The sequence below is a fragment of the Panthera onca genome, chromosome B4 (genome assembly GCF_046562875.1).
Source record: "Panthera onca isolate mPanOnc1 chromosome B4, mPanOnc1 haplotype 2, whole genome shotgun sequence".
NCBI lineage: Eukaryota > Metazoa > Chordata > Mammalia > Carnivora > Felidae > Panthera > Panthera onca.
This window is the reverse complement of record NC_138345.1, coordinates 129963321-129982651: the sequence shown is the minus strand read 5'-3', so window position 1 is coordinate 129982651 and position 19331 is coordinate 129963321. Positions and strand designations below refer to the sequence as shown.

Here is a 19331-nt window from a genome sequence, read left to right as displayed (position 1 = left end):
AGGCAAGACAAGGACAAAGCATGTGGGTTTCCACTGGGGATCTCTGGGAGCCAGTGCAGAAGACACACAGCCCGGCCATTCTGCCCAAGGGGCGAAGGCGCCCGGACACTTGATGACCGGCTCCCGTCAGAGGACTTTCCTTTCTCGGCACTTCCGGCCTCCCCTGAGCTCAGGGAGAGCCCTCCAATGAGATGGTGCAGGTGCTGGCAGGAGAAGTCCCATGGGGGATCACAGCACCAGTGCCCATCATGTCTCCATCAGGATGTTTGGAACAAAACGTATCGCCGTGAAACATCAAACTGTGAAAACCTGTGACACAAGCCAAAACCCCCGTTTCACAGGAGGGCTGATAGAGTCCTAGTGGTGGCCAGGGATTTGCCGTCGACTTAAGGCGAGTTAAGGAAAGAACCAGAACTACAACCCAGGATCCAGGTCTCCAGGCTGGGAGTCCAGCATTTTTTTTTTTTTTTTTTAAGTAATCTCTATACCGAACGTGGGGCTCGAACTCACAACCTGGCGATCGAGAGTTTCACATTCCACCGACTAAGCCAGCCAGGTGCCCCCCACCCTGCTTTTTTTTTTTTTTTTACTTTTTTTTTTTAAGTTTATTTATTTATTTTGAGAGAGAGAGAGAGAGAGAGAGACCATGGCTGGGGAAGGGATGGAGAGAGAGGAAGAGACAGAATCCTAAGCCAGGTCTCACGCTGTCAGTGCAGGGCCCAACACAGGGCTCAAATTCATGAATCATGAGATCGTGACCTGAGTCCAGATCAGGAGTCGGACGCCTAACCGACTGAGCCACCCAGGTGCCCCTTAACTTGTAATTAAAAAAAATTTTTTTTCAACGTTTATTTATCGTTGAGAGACAGGGAGAGACAAAGCGTGAGCAGGGGAGGAACAGAGAGAGAGGGAGACACAGAATCCAAAGCAGGCTCCAGGCTCTGAGCGGTCCGCACAGAGCCCGACGCGGGGCTTGAACTCAAGGACTGCGAGATCACGACCTGAGCCGAAGTCGGACGCTCAGCCGACTGAGCCACCCAGGCGCCCCAACTTTTAATTTTTGAACTAACTTCCCCCATGGTAACATCTTGCCTAACTATCGTACAACATCAAAACCAGGAAATCAACATGAGTGGGATCCACAGAGCTTATCTGGATTTTACCAGTGATACGTGCACTCGTGTGCTGGTGCGTGGGGAGCTTTACACACTTTTATCACGTGGGGAGCTTCATGTAACCACCACCGTAATCAAGACACTTAACCACCATGAGATGCGTCGTTATATATAGCGACCCTCGCTGCCCCCTTGTAGCTTCTGGGCCCCACCTCTGTAACGATGTTCGCTCACGGGCGTCGTGTAAATGGAGTGACACGACGCGTAACCTCTTGAAATTTTTTTTTTCCACTCAGACTAATTTTCCTGAGGTGTAACCGAGTTGCGTGTATTTATGGCTCATTTCTTTTTATTGCCAAGTAGTAGTCCATGGTGTGGATGTACTATAGTTTTCGGAACCATTCATCCATTAGAAGGATATTTGGCCATTTTTTTTTGTTTTGGCTACTATGGATAAAGCTGCTGTGAACATGCACGTACAAGCTACTGAGTTGTGGCGGACAGGATAATGGCCCCCGAAGGTGTCCACATCCTAATCCCTGGAACCTGTGGTTATATTACCTTATCTGGCAAAAGGGACTTTGCAGATGTGATTGAGTTGAGGACCCGAGTCATTGAAGTTTTAGCCCGGCACCTAGCCGCCCAACCGAAGACCGCATTTCCCAGACTCCCTTGCAGCTACACGTGGTCATGTGGCTGGGTTGAGGCCAATAGATGTGAACGACTCTGATGAGCGTGCCTTCTGAGGGTGACCTGTGTGAGTTACCCAGTGTCGAGTAACAGATTTCCCACAACTTAGCAGCGTAAAACAAACATAGGCATTTAGGGTCCCACCCAGTTCCAGTGGGTCAGGGGTTGAGGAAGGGCTTAGCTGGGTGGTTCTGGCTCAGCATCTCTCACGAAGTTGTTGTCAAGATGTCCGCTGGGTCTGCGATTATCTGAAGGCTGGGCTGTGGCCGGGAGGTCCGCTTCCAAGGTGGCTGCTTCACGTGGCGGGCAGGTTCACGCTGGCCGCTGGTGGGAGGCCTCTGCTCACTGTATGGACCTCTCCACAGGGCATGAGTGTTCTCATGACATGGCGGCTGGCTTCCCCCAGAGCGCGTGACCCAAGAGAGAGCAAGGTGGAAGCTCCAATGTCTTTTATGACCTAGCCTCAGAAGTCACACTCGGTCTTTTCCCAAATACCCTATCGGTCATGCAGTCATCCCTGTTCAGTGTGGGAAGGGACAACACGGGGGCACGAATATGGGGGGTAGGGGCAGGGCAGGGATCATCGGGGACAATCTTGGAGGCTGGCCACCCCATGTCCTTAATAGGAGAGGAATGTGTCAGCCCTTTCTCTCTTTCTCTTCTCCCTCTGCCTGGAATGACAAGTGAATTGCAGTTTTGCGGCAGAAGGCACGTGGATAAGAGGGAAGACAGCTACAAAATGGAAGGAGCCTGGGCGCCCAGCCCTGGGGAGTTGCCACGCCAGCTCTGGACCACCTCCCTGGACTGTCACGTGAGGGAGAAACTTGTCTCTGTGTCATTGAAGCAACGATATTTTCCACACTGTTACAGCAACATTGCTTGCCCCCTAACCAATACTGTCCCCTTGCTGAAGCAGCAAGATGTAAAAAAAATTTTTTTAATGTTTATTTATTTTTGAGAGAGAGACAGAGAGACAGAGAGACAGAGCCCGAGCAGGGGAGGGGCAGAGAGAGAGGGAGACACAGAACCCGAAGCAGGATTCAGGCACAGAACCCAACACGGGGCTCAAACCCACAAACCATGAGATCATGACCTGAGCCGAAGTCGGGCGCTTAACCCACTGAGCCACCCCAGGAAGTGAGACTTTGAGCTTGGTGTCCCCACCCCTTCAGCACCTTGACCTCTGGGCGGCTAGGTGAGGGGAAGACGGCCATTGGATTTCATCTGCTTCTGTGCCCCACCCTCCCGTAGCTCAGGTCCTGGCCGTCTAGAAAGCAAGGTAAGCAACCAAATTTCAGCCCATCCCTCCCCTACCAACTGCCCCCATGTCTCTTCCTACTCAAAGGATGGGCTAAAGGCATCATTCCTTTATTTGAAAACTTCTTAAAACCGGAGGTTTTTACGTTGCCCTGGAACCCACTGACCATTAGCATCACTCCATGAGTGGGTCTCCGCTTTCCTAATATAGTCCTGGCCATCTGTTTAGATGCACTTGGGAGTCTAGAAAGTTCTTTCCCATCAATCCCTTTTCTCCCTTGAACATGAAAACAACCCTGTGAGTCTCATTTTGTAGGGAAAAAAGCAAGGCTCAAACAGAGCTGGAAGGGATAGCAAGGAGAGGATGTGTGTGCGGGGGGGGGGGGGGGGGTGGGGGTCTGTCTTTCCTTCATCACAGCCTCACCTCAGTGCCTGCAGACCCCTTGAGGGTAGGGGCTGTGTCCTCGATGCTGCTTTAGGAGTTTGTTGACTGACTGAATGAGGGTATGTAGAGACCCAAGTCACAAGAGAGTCTTCCGGGAACCAGAAAAGGGAGGCCATAGGAAGGCCCGGCTGCCTCTCCCTGACCATGCCCTGGCCCTCATTAGTCCCAAGCCCGTGAGAAAGTCAGTCAACGCCGGTGTTTGCCGAGTGCTTTCTACATGCTGGGCAGTGAGATGGGCACCGTCATTGTCCCCACCGTACAGATGAGGAAGCTGAGGCTGCCGGCAGAAAAGCATCCCTCAGACCCTTGCCAGCCAGTGGTTCTGTGCAAACCCCACCGGGAGACTTTGGTCGGGATAGTTCAGAGGCACGTGGCTCTCATTTTATCAGAAATTCTAATAATCGTCACTAAAATAACATGTGAGCAAGGTCCGTTTGGTCCAACCACCTGGCAGCAGGAATTTTGTTCCCCTTTGATATTCAAGTCTCTGCCTCCGGGGATTCTGCCTGGCAGCCCCTGCCAGGGTTTTCCCATATCTCAGCGCAGCCCTTTTTTTCTAGATGAACACAGACACCCGTCTGCAACCCAGTGGCTCTCCCTGGCTCTGTGGGAACATCCCCTCCTTTACATTCCCTCCAGCTGTGTCTGGAAGTCCCTAGGGAACTCCCCTTGGCCTTCTTCTTCTTTTTCTTCTTTTTAAGTCTATTTATTTATTTTGAGAGAGACAGAGAGTACGAGCGGGGGAGGGGCAGAGACAGTGGGGGGGGTGGGCAGAGGGGAGAGACAGAGAATCCCAAGCAGGCTCTGCACTGTCAGAGCACAGCCCGATGGGGGGCTGGAACTCACGGACCGCGAGATCATGACCCGAGCCGACACCAAGAGTGGGACGCTTAACCGACTGAGCCACCCAGGCGCCCCGGCCGGTGTCTTTCTGAGGCTTTAGCGAATCAGCTCTTCCGTTTTTTGCTCACTCGTGGCTGTGCCTCTCCTCCCCAGGAGTCAAACTCGACCTCAGGAGCGGGGCTCTCGAGACTAATTCGTTCATCCCTTTGAAGGTACAGATTGAAATACCTGGTGTGGCAGGCACTGAGCAGAATGTTAAGGACACAGACGTGCCTTCTGCGTGGAACTGGCACCCTCATAGGCTCACAATCCAGCGGGGAAGACGGCCGTTAACAGTGATGAAAACAGTGAGATACCACCTGACACCCATCACAGATTATTAGAAAGGTCAGTACTACCAAGAGCTGGTGACAAAATGTCACAGATCCATGCTAGGGACGCTGGAGCATTGACAAAGAATAAGAAGACGTCCATAGCAGCAGTGCAGAGAGGCAGATCTCAAAGCAGTAAGCAGAGCGAGATTTCAGTTTTGAAAATCAAAACCCATGCAAGAAATCCTTAAAAGAAACTTTACAAGATTCATGCGTGTTTGGGGAAGGCGAATGGGAACCAAGGAAGGAGGAAAGCATAAAGTCTTCACCCCCGTGCTTATAGCAGCATTATTTACAAGAGCCAAACTATGGAAGCAGCCCAAGTGTCCGTTGATAGATGAACAAAGAAGACGCGGTATATCTATGCAACGGAATATTACTTAGCCACGAAAAAGAATGAAATCTTGCCATTTGCAAAGACATGGATGGAGCTAGAGAACGTAATGCTAAGTGAAAGAAGTCAGAGAAAGACAAATGATTTCACTCGTGTGGAATTTAAGGACCGAAACAAAGAGAAAGAGAGACAGACTGAAATACAGACTCTGAGCTATAGAAACAAACTGATGGGTACCAGAAGGGAGGTGGGTGGGAGGTGGGTGAAAGAGGTGAAGGGGGTTAAGAGTACACTTATCCTGCTGAGCACCGAGTATTGTTTGGAAGTGTTGAATCACTACATTACACGACTGAAACTCATATAACACTGGATGTTAACTACACTGGAATTTAAATTTAAAAAATTAACAGAAAAGATCAATGTAAAAAAAAAAAAAAAGCCACACGAGACGGTTAAAATTGGGCTTGCCATTTCTCTGGCAGGAAAAGAAATTTAGCCAATTTAGGACTCAAAAGAAAAATGGGCATGGCACACATGTATCGAATGGAAAGTAAAAAAGAAATAAAGTAACAAGCCCGAGAATTTCAAAGGGGGCTCAGTGAAAAAAGAGGGAGAAAAGAGGGACCGATTAAAAAAAAAAAAACAACAAGTTACTTTCTAACTCTTTCTCCCACTCTTCCCCAAGGGCACTCCAGCCTTTTATCTGGGTGACTGTGCATTAGGGAAAGGACATAATCAGACTTTTCTGACTCTGAACTGACATGAACTATGAGAGACCCAGAATATCACGATGGCCCCGCCGGGTCGGAGCAAGGGCTTTTGGAGAGATCGGGCGATCAAAGGAGCGTCAGCTCAGGTCTGTCTGACACTTGGCCAAACGGGTCCCCCAAACCCATCCCGTGGTTATTTCCCCCGTTCCAGAATGTATAATTGAGATAGACATACTCAGCAACTGACAGAATCCCCATAAGGCAGACGCTGTTACCGTCCCTATCTTGGGGGGGGGGGGGGGGATACTGAAGTATAGGAGATTCATTCATTCCCCCAAGGTCACACAGCTGGGAAGCCGGATTCAAACCAGGGCAGTCTGGCTCCAAATCCACATCCTTAACGGTATACAAGGGTTTGCAGCTTAGGGATGAGAAGCAAGGACACCGATACCCGATATTCCTCGTAGAATTGTAGTGATAGGCAAGACCGTAGGGGTTACGAGGGTCTGGGGGGGGGGGGGGGTGGGCTCAGCCAAGGGTTCCCAGCTGAGGTCGTGTCTAAACACAGCTTTGAAGGATGAGTCGAGGTTCGTGAGGCTAAGGGGGGGGGGGGGGCGGCAAGGGTCCTCCAGGTGGATGGAAGGGCCCCACAGAGGAGGCAGCAGAGACAGGAACGGCCAGTGGGTGGCCACAGGGGGCGGGCGTATGGATGGCTCAGGCCGTGGGAGGTGGGGTGTGAGAAATCATGGAACCCTGGACGTGAAGGTGCCAGGGTACCCAGCAGGGCTGCCTCGGGGGTGGGGTGGTGGGGGGGTGGGTGGGGGGTGGTAGTCCTGGTCCTGCTTCCTGGACCCCAGCCCAGCCTGCCTCTCTCAAACCACCAGAGCTTGTGACATTCCAGAGCATCCCCGACATGTGGTTTCTGTACATCAGTCCTTGAGGTTAGTGTTTAGCAATGTATTTTCATCTCAGAGGTAACACTTTGGTTTTGTGTTTGTGTCCTCTTTATCGCCCTGAGCATGTCTTGACCCCCATCTGAGGCCCTGAAAGGAAGGCAGAAGCTCTTCCCAACACCTCGGAGGGCTGGTGGCCTTTCGTTAATGACCCTCATCCTGGTCACATGGACCGAAGCAGCGGTCCTCGGCGACTACGCTCCTCGGGTCCTTTGCAAAGCAGCCACAGCCTGGGGACTGAGGGCACACGCTGCGCTGGCCCCTGGCTGTGGCTCAGTGGCACAAGGAAGGGACGGATGTGTGTGGGCTGCCTGCGGGGGGCCGGACCCACGCGCTTCCGTTCTTTCTCTGAATCCTCACGTCTACCTGGGAGGTGGAGTAGTTCACCCGTTTCTTGGATGAGGAAATGCTGGCACAGGGAGGTAAGTGAACCGGCCCGAAGTTGCACAGCGGCACTTTTGGAGGGGCTGAGTGGAAGCCTCGCCCTGCGTGGCTGTGACACCCATCTTTTCCACGAGCCCACTCTGTGCCTTCGCGCAGGGACAGTTCCGTCTCTTTAGGTTGCTGGAACTTAGGGAAAGAGACTGAGAAGCTAGAGGAGAAGGGCTCGTTAGTGTCTTTTTCTGGCTCCAAGTGACTAGTATGAAAATAATACGAGGCAACACTGGTGAGAGCATATTTGGCTCTAGCCACTGTTCTGAGTGCGTTACTGGAGGCATCGAAACCTCGCCAGACTTCTACTGGCCTGGGTGCCGTTACTGTTTTCATTTCATTTTATTTTTTAAGTTTATTTTGTGACAGAGAGAGAGAGAGAGCAGGGGAGGGGCAGAGAGAGAGAGAGGGAGAGAGAGAATCCCAAGCAGGCTCTGCGCCGTCAGCACAGAGCCCGACGCGGGGCTCGAACTCACCAACTGTGAGATCATGATCTGAGCTGAAGTTGGACGCTTGACCGACTGAGCCACCCATGTGCCCCCTACTATTTTCATTTTTATAAGTGAAGAAACTGACACACAGAAAGGCAAAGAAACTTGCCCAAGTTGATACAGCTCAGGAGTGGCAGAGCTAGGGTTTGAAATGAAGCTGTCACTTTGGGGCACCTGGGTGGCTCAGTCGGTTAAGCATCTGACTTTGGCTCAGGTCATGATCTCACAGTTTGAGGGTTCGAGCCCCGCATCGGGCTCTGTGCTGACAGCTCGGAGCCTGGAGCCTGCTTCGGATTCTGTGTGTCTCTCTCTGCCCCTCGCCTGTTCACCCTCTCTCCCTCTCTCTCAAAAATAAATAAGCAATTGAAAAAAAATTTTTTAAAGGACCACTCTTTGTAATTAATTTAAAAATTTTTAATGTTTATTTATTTTTGAGAGAGAAAGAGAGACAGAGTGCCAACAGAGGGGCGGAGAGAGAGGGAGACACAGAATCCCAAGCAGGCTCCAGGCTCTGAGCTGTCAGCACAGAGCCCGACGTGGGGCTCGAACTCACAGACCGCGAGATCGTGACCTGAGCCGAAGTCGGACGCTCAACTGACTGAGCCATCCAGGTGCCCCCAACCCGAGCCCAATTTAGATGCTTAACAGACAGAGCCACCCGGGCGCCCCTAATTAGTTAATTTTTAATGGTGGTGAAATACACATAACCTAAAATTTACCATTTTAACCATCTTCAATGAATAGTTCTGCGGCCTTAAGCACGTTCATGCTGTGTACAGCCGTCACCACCGTCCATCTCCAGAACTTTCTTCCACCTGCAAAACAAACTCTGTCCCCTTTGAACACTGACGCCCCATTTGCCCTGCCCTGTAACCCCTGGCAGGCGGCATCTCATTTCCTGTCTCTCCGAAGTCGACTCGTCGAAGTACCTCACGTAAGTGGAATCATAGAGTGTTTGTTCCCTTGTGAGTGGCGTAGTTCACCAAGTGGAACATCTGTCTTCCAGGTTCATCTGTGCTATCGCCTGGGTCAGAATGTCCTTCGTCTTTAAGGCACTGGACGGCTTCCACCTTTTTGGCTAATGTGAATCTCGCGGCTATAAAAAGGGATGTGCCCACATCTCTTCGAGACCCTGCTTTCAGTTCCGTGGGGTGTGCAGGAGCCAGAGAGCACTCCCAACCACATTTCCTACCTCTTTGCAGAAACCCCAGCTTTGCGGACTGTTCTGTGAGGCCTCCTTGCAGCGACTCAGGCGGGGGGGCCATTTCTTGGAAGCCTGTGTGATCAGAGAGGGTGCTCCTGTCCACCGTGCGTCACCCCACACGGAGACTGTAGAATTCCCCGGTAAGCTTGTTAACAATGTAGATTCCCTGGCACCACCTTTGACTGTTCTGAGGCAGTAGTTCTGGGGTAGAACCAAGGACTCTGCATTTTTGACATCGACCCAAAGGTTCTGATATGTTTCTACTTTCAGAAGTCGCTGGATGAGATGACTCCCGGGGTCCCTCCCACCCTAATGTCCCCTGGCTCTAAAGTTAATTAATGTTGGGGACGCCTTGGTGGCTCAGTCTTAAGCGTCCGACTTCGGCTCAGGCCATGATCTCACGGTTCACGGGTTCGAGCCCCACATCGGGCTCTGCGTGGACAGCTCGGAGCCTGGAGCCCGCTTCGGATTCTGTGTCTCCCTCTCGCTCTCTCTGCCCCTCCCCCACTCATGCTCTGTGTTTCTCTCTGCCTCAAAAATAAATAAACGTTAAAAATTTTTTCTAAAAAAAAAAATTAAAAAAAAAAATAGAAAAAAGGGGTGCCTGGGAGGCTCAGTTGGTTAAGCAGCCGACCTCGGCTCAGGCATGATCTCGTGGTCCATGAGTTCGAGCCCCGCGTCGGACTCTGTGCTGACAGCTCAGAGCCTGGAGCCTGTTTCAGATTCTGTGTCTCCCTCTGTCTGACCCTCCCCCGTTCATGCTCTGTCTCTCTCTGTCTCAAAAATAAGTAAACATTAAAAAAAAATTTTTTTTAATTTTTTTTCTTAAGTTAATTACTATTGGCCTAAAGGCTGAGCAGAAAGATTGTGGCAGACAGAGCAACATTCACTGAATATTCCAGTCACTCCCCAGCACCAGCCCACACCCTTTCACTGGGTCGGGGCCCACGACTGCTTCTGGCCAATGAGATGTGAGCGAAAGTGGCACGCGTCCCTACCACGGGGAAGCAGGTAAAAGTCTGTGCCCTCTCTGCTGCCTTGACGAACAGTCTGAGAAACAGAATCTGAACTGCAAGGTCACTGCCATACACAGTAAAGATGTAACAGCGGACACTGGAGGGAAGGTGGCCTTGGGCCTTGGTGTTCTTCCTTCCTGCCTTCCTCCAGCTGAATGGGAGCTTCCAGACTAGAGTGGTGTCGGTCAGTTCAGGACTTGGCCTCCAGACGAGGAAGAACAGAAAGGCTGTCCAAGACCAGAGGCATCTCAGGACAGTTGGAGGAACCTGGGGGTGGGTTGGCTGGACGGCCCATGGCTCGCTGATACCCATGTAAGGCCTTGGGGCCGGGGGAACACTAATACTGCGGAATGAGGTGTTCATCCTTATTGGGGTTGGAGGGCAAGCCCTCTGGGCAGGAGTGACTCACCCTGAGTCCTGAATACCTCTGATGTTGAGAGAAATCCAGCCCAGTCTTCCTAGTCCCGGTCATCTCCTTCCATAGAAAATGACTTCACAGTGGCTTCGAGAATGTTTACACCGATGGGTGGTCAGTCCTTGCAGAGGTGACCCCCTGTTGGGGTTTGGAAATTTTCCCATTGATCTTAGAAAAAAAGCAGGACTCTGCCTCTCCGTGGTAAACTCTGGCATTTGTGGACACAAGGCTATTCTTTGAATTTGGGCTGCTTCTTACCCCGGACGAGGCCTCTCTACCCATGAGATTAAACATTAGTTTTAGGGGTGCCTGGGTGGCTCAGTCGGTTAAGCATCTGGCCCTTGGAGCGTCCGACTTCAGCTCAGGTCATGATCTCACAGTTCATCAGTTCAAGCCCTGCTTCGGGCTCTGTGCTGCCAGCTCAGAGCCTGGAACCTCCTTCAGATTCTGTGTCTCCCCCTCTCTCTGCTCCTCCCCTGCTCATACTCTGTCTCTCTCTCAAAAACAAATAAAGATTGAAATTTTTTAAAATAAATAAATAAACTATAAAAATTGAAAGTAATAAATATAAAATTAGTTTTAAATTTTATTGTTTTGATTTTTATTACTTATTATAGTTGCATAATTAATTGTATTTCCATTTTTAATTTAAATTTTACGTCTTAGAAAAATAACACGTTCCCATAATACAAGTCAAAAGATATGGGAGGATGTACAGTGAGAAGCAAGTCTTGCTCTTGCCCTTCTCTCTCAATCCCTCTGTTCTGGAAATAGAATCTAGGGATATTTAAAGAAAAACTTGCTGGTAATAATAGGTACTGTTTATTAAAATTTGTCAGGAGGCATTAAAGGAGGCATTTTCCACACACCATTTTATCAATGTCCACAATGGCCCTATATACTTGGTATATTACAAGAGAGGAAATTGACCCTTGGACAGAAAAAAAATAACATGTCCAAGGTCACACAGAAAATAAAAGGCAGAGTCAGGGCCAACATCACGCTCTTTCCAGTGCGCTGACTGCCTTGCATATCACTAATTAACATTGGTATAATGTTTTCCTATTTATAAACTGTGTCGCAAGACATTTAAGGCTCATGACTATCCTGTGGGGCAGGCAGGGAAGACATTATTGTTGTATCCGGAATACAGACGATGAGACTGAGGTTCCAGGAGGACCTACGGTTCTAGGCACATGTGGCTTGGCCCTGTGCCAAGTGCCCTATAAACCTTGACACATTGAATCCCAACAACAGCCACTGAAATGTTTTACTTAAGAGTTGAAGAAAGCAAAAGTCAGAGAGGTAAAGTGATCTGCCTAAGATCACACCACAAATAGAACGGGAACGGGTCACCTGGTGTATCTAACTTCAAAGTGATCGCCTTTTAATTATCAAGTACTGTAGCTTGCAGAGATCGAAGTCTGTGGCGTTTTCATCTGACTAGCCCATCCATCCCAGCATCGGAGCTAGGAGGGTAGTGTTATTATTCCCATTTTCCAGGTGGCAAAACCGAGGCCTTAGTAAGGGGGCGCCGATTGCCCAAAGTCACACAGCTAACAAGTGGTAGAGGCAGGATTTGAGGCTGCTTCGGATTCTCTCTGGGGTTTTCGCCCCACGCCCAGACCTCGGGTCGGTTTCTGCAGAAGACACATCCGGTTTTCACTTCAGCCTGGCGGGCGCCTGCCGGTAGTGACTTCACCAGAGACGGTGTGAGCACCTGGCAGGGCGGGCGCGGAGGGAGGGAGAGGGTCAGCCCGGGGGCCAGGCGGGATGACCTCCAGCAGTCCTTCAAGCTTCAGTGTCCTCCCACCTCAGCATTCCCTTCACGTCCCCGTCCTCATTTCTCCAGCTCCCGCATTTGCCAACTTCTTTTTGCCCCTGAAAGGAATTTTTACAGACTTTGCGCAGAGTCAGAAGGGGAGCCCGGGGGAACCCGTTGTTGCACCTCCGCCACCATTGGTTGTAGCGCTATGAGACTCGATTTGCATGTCGTGTTCGATTGGCTCAAGCGACCGGAGTGGGCGGGCTCAAGCAAATCTACCTGTCAGAGGGTGGAGCACGCAGAGCTTCCGGGCTGCAGAAGGGGGAAGGGCCACCTGGCAGCGGTGAAGGAGGCCGGGCGTCCTACTGTTGGACCCGAGGCAGGAACCCGTCCACACCCCACACAGCCGCTTCGCAAGCGCGGCCTGGTGCAAACGCGCATTTGCTGGGACAACACAAAGTACAGTGACATTGATTACTTCTGCGGGACTTCCTTGGGGAGGGGATGAGGCGGGGAAGGGCAGGAACTGGAGGGAGATCTTCATCCTAAAGTCTTTCATGCCCGAACTGTGAACCGTGGGAATTTATTAAAACATAATTTTTAAATATATATATATATATATATATATATATATATATATATATATATAAAGTATATATATAAAGTATATATATAAAGTATTTATATAAAGTACATATGTAACTATATGTATATAAATATATATACACTATACACAAGTGTGTATATATATTATATATATATATAGTGTCTCAGTCAGTAGAGCATGCGACCCTTGACTCTTGATCTTGGGATCCTAGTCCTAGCCCCACATTAGAGGGTAGAGATTACATAAAAAACAATTTAAAAATCCCAAAATTATATATAAAAAAATAAAAAAGTATATATTATTTTGCGTTGTATATTTAATTTTAATTTATAGTTAATTCAATATTGAATATTTAATTTATTTAATTTTTAAATTTAATTTAAAATTTTACATATCTATAAATATTATTGATTTTTTTTTTTTTTGAAAGAGAGAGAGAGCATGTGAGCAGGGGAAGGGGGCAGAGAGAGGGAGACAGAATCTTTAGCAGGCTTCGTGCTCAGCGCTGAGCCCAACTGAGGGTTCGATCCTGTGACTCTGGGATCATGACCTGAGGCAAGACCAAAGTCAGTTGCTCAACCGACTGAGCCACCCAGTGCCCCTGAATTTTATGTTCTAATAGGTTCTCATGGTGTGTGCATATATAAATGTGCTCCACATATGTGTGTAGATATAGATATATAGATATAGATAGATGGATGGATCTTCTTAGGACACTGTCAGAGAGTTATAAATGCCAAACTTTTCAGCCTGGCATTCAAAGCCCTCTACATCCTGCTCTAGCCTCTTCCCACCTGCCCATCATCCCTGAACCCACAGCTACTGCCCCCGCAGATTGGTCTCTGCCCAACGCACATTTCTACCCTGACTTTGTCCTTGCCTTTGCCTCTACACAGACACTCTCTCTCCGTATAGCTACATCTTTGAGGTTCTGCCCAACCTCTGCGGTCCCTCAGCCCCCTCCCTGATCCAGAGTTAAGAGTTGATTTCTGCCTCCTCTGTGCTTCCAGGCACTCGGTTTGTACTTGGCTGAGTGTATTTGTCACAAGATCCACCCACACAGCTCCCCATGGCCCCCGTTGTTTCATCAGCCCACCTCCCCAGCTTTGGCCTAGTGTCCTTTGTTGATTCGGCAAACATCCATTGAGCACCTACTCTGTACCCCGCTGTTCTAGGTATTGGGCATAGAGCAGGGAACCAACCCTCCAAGTTCCTGCTCTCCTGGAGTTTATGTTTTAGTGAAGATGAAGAGTTAATGGATAAGCCAACATGGTGTATAATTTGTCAGGTAGTAACAAACCATGAAGAAAACTAAAGCAGGGAAAAGGGGTTACCCTAGACAGGGAGAGTGATTCTCGTTTGGATCAGGGATTTAGGGATGGTTCTGTGGAGGTGACATTTTAGGAGCAATCTGAATGAGGTAAGGAGGGCACCGGGCAGTTCTGGAGAGTTCCAGGCTGGGGAAGAGAAAGAGGGAATAGCCAGGTGTCCAGTTCGTGCCCGGCAAGTGGACGTTGAGTTAAAGTGGACAATGGAGGAACGCTGGCTGGCTCAGTCGGTGAAGCAGGTGGCCCTTGGTCTCGGGGCTGTGGGTTCGAGCCTCATGATGAGTGTAGAGATCACTTACAAATGGCACAAAATAAAATAAATTGAGCAATGGAGAGGGAGAGAGAAGATTGTCACTGGTGCAGGAGAGCATGAGGACAGCTTCTTACATTTTCCAGGAGTGGCGAACCTGGCCTCTACCCAAATGACTGAGCTGTAACCAGTAGCACAGCCTTGGGAAGCCACACCCGGCAAGTTTGGCTTCTCAGAGAAGCAGCTCGGAATTGTGGGAAGGAGAACCTGGCTCCAGGTTCAACCCTGGTTTGGGCCCTTATCAATGTTAAAGATCTGGTGTTAAACTTTTCACAGACCTTATCTCACTTACCACTCAGAACAACATTTTAAGGCCCGCCTGGTGGCTCACAGAGGTTCAGGGGCTTGCCCAAAGCTGCACTGTCAATAGAATTCCATGTCGTGCCAGGAAGTCAATGTCATGACAGGCATTAAAAAAAAATGAAATCGGGGCGCCTGGGTGGCTCAGTCGGTTAAGCGTCTGATTTCAGCTCAGGTCACCATCTGGCAGTTTGTGAGTTCGAGTCCTGCATCGGGCTCTGTGCTGACAGCTCAGAGCCTGGAGCCTGCTTCGGATTCTCTGTCTCCATCTCTTTCTGCCCCCTGCCCTGCTCGCACTCTGTCTCTCTCTCTCTCTCACTCTCAAAAATAAATAAACATTAAAATTTTTTCAAAAAAAAAAGATCTAGATTAGAAGATATTAGAGTATTTGGGGTCACCTGTTTCATTTACGTGAGTGCATTTGTATGATAAAATACATTCCTTGCAGTTGTGTGAAGGTAAAAAGACCAAAAACTCTAAGAACACTGTTTTGGACACCGCCATGGATAAAGCACCTGTCACAGCACCCGGCGTCTACTGGTTTGCAATGAGGGCCGTTATTGGAGCTTAACTAATCAGGCAGCACGCGTGAAATTGCTAGTGACCCTGGTTCACCAGACCTCTGTGCCAGACTGATGCTAGGAACAGAAGTGCTGGATTAGTCGTCGTCGTCGTCCTCCTCCTTCTAGTCCTAGAGGACCCCATCTAGCCCTGACCTCTCTGCTACATGGCTCTCAGGCCAGCCTCCAAACAACCACCTCCATCTCCAGGCTTAAAAAACAAAACAAACAAATAAAAAAAACAGTAAAAGTAAAAACTTTTGTCCAAACCAAATTCTGCCCACGGATGTTCATAGCAGCTTTCTTCATAATTGCCAAAAGTTGGAAGCAACCAAGATGTCTTTTTTAAGAAAAAAAAATTTTTTTTACATGTATTCATTTTTGAGAGACAGAGATAGAGCACAAGCGGGGGAGGGGCAGAGAGAGGGGGAGACACAGAATCCGAAGCAGGCTCCGGGCTCCGAGCTGTCAGCACAGACCCCGACGCGGGGCTCGAACCCACGAACTGCGAGATCATGACCTGAGCCGAAGTCGGATGCTTAACCGACTGAGCCACCCAGGCGCTCTGGAAGCAACAAAGATGTCTTTTAGTAGATGATGCACACTGTGGTGCATCCAGAGAACAGAATATTATTTAGCACTAAAAAAGAAATGTGCTGTGGGGGCACGCACCTGGGTGGCTCAGTCAGTTGAGCGTCTGACTCTTCGTTTCAGCTCAGGTCATGATCTCATGGTTAGTGAGTTTGAACCCTGCCTCAGACTCTGCGTTGGCAGCGTGGAGCCTGCTTGGGATTCTCTCTCTCCCTCTCTCTGTCCCTCCCTGCCCTCCCCATTCCCTCCTCAAATAAATAAACATTTAAAAGAAAAAAAAAAAAAAAAGAAATGTGCTATCAAGCCATGAAAAGCCATGGAAGAACTTGAAATGCATATTACTAAATCAAAGAGGCCAATCTGAAGAGGCGACATGCATTCCGTATGATCTGGCTCTATGACATCTTGAAAAGGCACAACTATGGAGACAGTAAAAACGATCAGTGGTGGCAGGGGTAGGGGTGGGGGTGGAGGAGGAGGGGCTAAATAGGCAGAGCACACAGGATTTTTAAGGCAGTGAAAATTCTCTCTATGATGCTATACTGATGGATTCACGTTGTTTTCCACTTGTCCAAACCCATAGAATGTACAACGCCAAGAGTGACCCCGTAATATAAACTATGGACTTTGGATGATCATGATGTGTCAGTGTAGGTTCATCCCTTGTAACAAATGTGCCACTAATAAGGGTTCGGGTCGTTAGTTCCTGTATGTGGTGGTGGGGACTAGGGGGGGTGTCCCCACGCCAACAAGCAATGCTCTGGACACTAGCTGAGTGCCCTCCAGTTCAACTCAATTCAGACCCTTCTACCTGGAGATAGGGTCAGGTCCCATAGGTGAAGGGCTCAGTCCTACAAGGCTGTCCCCCCACCCCCCGCCCCACTTCAGATGCTGGTTCACAAGGGCAGGTTGTCACCTGTCCTTCTGACCCACGCTATAGACCAGAGGTTCCAAAGACCCACCCCCTTGGGTCCATTAATTTCCTAAAGCTGTCCATAGAACTCAGGAAACCTGTTTATTCACTAGATCACTGGTTTATTATAAAAGGCTATAACTCAGGAACAGCCAGACAGGAGAGACGCATGGGGCAAGGTGTGGGGAGAGGGCCTGGAGCTTTCATATCACTTTCAGGTGTTTACCAACCAGAAGTTTTTTTTTTTTAATTTTTTTTTAACGTTTATTTATTTTTGAGATAGAGAGGCAGAGCATGAACAGGGGAGGGGCAGAAAGAGAGGGAGACACAGAATCTGAAACAGGTTCCAGGCTCTGAGCGGTCAGCACAGAGCCCAACGCGGGGCTCGAACTCACGGACTGTGAGATCATGACCTGAGCCGAAGTCGGACGCTTAACCGACCGAGCCACCCAGGCGCCCCCCAACCAGAAGTTCTTTGAATCCCATCCTCTTGGGGTTTTATGGAGGCTTCATTACAAAGGCACAATTGATTACATCATGAGCCATTAGCCATCCATTCAACCTCAAGAGCTCTTCACCTCCCTGGAGGTGGGGGGTGGGGTAAGATGGAAAGTTCCAAACTTCTCTGTTCTCAGCGGGTTCCACTGGCTACAAGCCCCCATCCTTAGGTACTTTCCAAAAGTCGCCTCATTAACGTAACAAAAGACACACTTTGCAAATACCAAGGGTTTTAGGAGCTCTGAGCTGGGAACCTTGACCGAGATCAAACACGAGAAACACATTTTGTAGTCTAGTTGCCCATGTGTATATTACAATGTATGTGTGTATAAATAACAATATCACACCCACTCTGTTGGGAGATGTTAGCGACGGGGAGACTGTGCGTCTACGGGGGCAGGGGATATAGGAGAAATCTCTCCAAGTTTTCTGTGAACCTAAAACGGCTCTAAAAAATAAAGGCTTTTTAAAAATGCTGAAGAAGCGTTGCTCTAGAAAGGGGCCCTGGAGCCAGATGTCCTGGGCTTGAAGCCTGGCCCCACCGCTTAATAGTTCTGCGGTGTTGGGGAAGTCACTCGACCTTTCTGTGCTCCAGTAGCCTCATTTGTACCATGGGGGATTGAAAGAGACCTACCTCTTGGGCCGATGTGAGGATTTGGGGAGTGAGTACGTGGAACTGTTCTCGGAAAATGCGTGGCAGGTCCTATGTGCTGGCCACCAATAGAGGAGGCGTGAGTAGAGGAGGAATTTCCAGCCCTTTGAAGACTAGCTAAACCGGACGCAGGCATTTATGGGAGGGCTGCCTGGGTCCTCTGCACTCAAGGCTTCTGCAGCTTGATACCTTTGCCCTGTTTACCAGGAGCACCCCCCCCCCCCACCGCCACCGCCGTGAGCCTGTCCCTTCACCTTTGCCCAGACCTCCCTATCTTGCCTGAGGGCACTTTATGGTTTTTGGCCCCTTTGCCTTTAAACGACTTCAAGGTGGAGAGGGTTCTGGTAGGCTAGAGCAGCGCTTCCTCAGTCACTCGTCTCGGCTTGCCAGGGTCTTTGCCCCCTCTGTCTGATGCTTGGGCGGGTGCTTCAGACCTTCTCTTCTCTCCAGAATCTCGCCAGTCACTCTCTGTCCACATTGGCCAAGACAACCCTGAACACATACAGCCTTCGCCTTTTTAGAGCATTTTCCCACACGCTCTATCAGATGAACCTCATCAAACCGATCTTGTTAGCAGGAGCATGGAGATACGAAGGCCGAGAGTGGTCAGGCGCCCAGCTTATGATCGCACAGCAGGGACCTCAGTCCAGCCCTCTTTGTAAATAACAAAAGAAACACCGTAACATCCGTGTGTGAAATCCTGTTGTGCCAGGTTTTCACCTGCCTACCTCATTCTAGCTCTTTCCAGTGCTTCTCAAACTTTACCTTCTGTGAATCCCCTGGGCCGGATGTTAAGACGTAGATTCTGGGGGTGCCTGGGTGGCTCCGTTGGTTGAGCATTCATCTCTTGATTTCGGCTCAGGTCGTGATCTCCTGGTGGTGAGATTGAGCCCCCCCCCCCCCCATCAGGCTCCCCGCTGAGCATGGAACCTGCTTGGGCTTCTCTTTCTGCCCTTCCCCCCACGCATGTTCTCAAAACTAAATTACAAAAATAAAAATAAAAAAGAGGTCGATTCTGATTTCACGGGCCGAGGTTGGGACCTGAGAGTCTGCATCTTTTTGTTTGTTTGCTTGTTTGAGAGTCTGCATTTTTAACAAGCTCCCAGGGGATGCTGAGGCTGCTGGGCTCCGCGGACTCCGGTTTGGATAGCCAGGAACCTTTCCGTGTCCTGTGAGGTTGAAATCATCACCGTCGTTTTTCAGGTGAGCAAATAGAGGCTCCAGGCAGTTCAAAGACTGCTCAAGACCTCTAAGCTAGTAAGGTGGTAGAACAGAGATTCAAACTCAGGTGTTGGGGGGGTCAGATCCTGGGTGATTGCCTTTCTGTTTCAGCGGCTTTAGCACTGGGGCTCCAAGCTGCATTTGCTCCAAAATGGCTGAAATCCTGTGATGTCACCCTGACTCCACCACCACCCATCTGGGCTGGGCTACTGAGACGGCAGAATGGATGTCACTCAGAAAGGGTACATTAACCATAAAGTCCTTTGCCACACAGAAGTGCTATGAGGCCAAATGTTAAAAACACGCCCTG

The 19331-nt window shown here is 49.6% G+C and overlaps 1 long non-coding RNA gene across 1 annotated transcript; it reads left to right on the top strand.

The window, feature by feature from the left end:
• The first annotated feature begins 11273 nt into the window (after nt 1-11273).
• Nucleotides 11274-15371, top strand: LOC132693792 (uncharacterized). Its single transcript, XR_009616962.3, has 2 exons — nt 11274-12500; nt 15035-15371. It is a non-coding gene; the product is annotated as an uncharacterized LOC132693792 (long non-coding RNA).
• Nucleotides 15372-19331: the final 3960 nt, after the last annotated feature.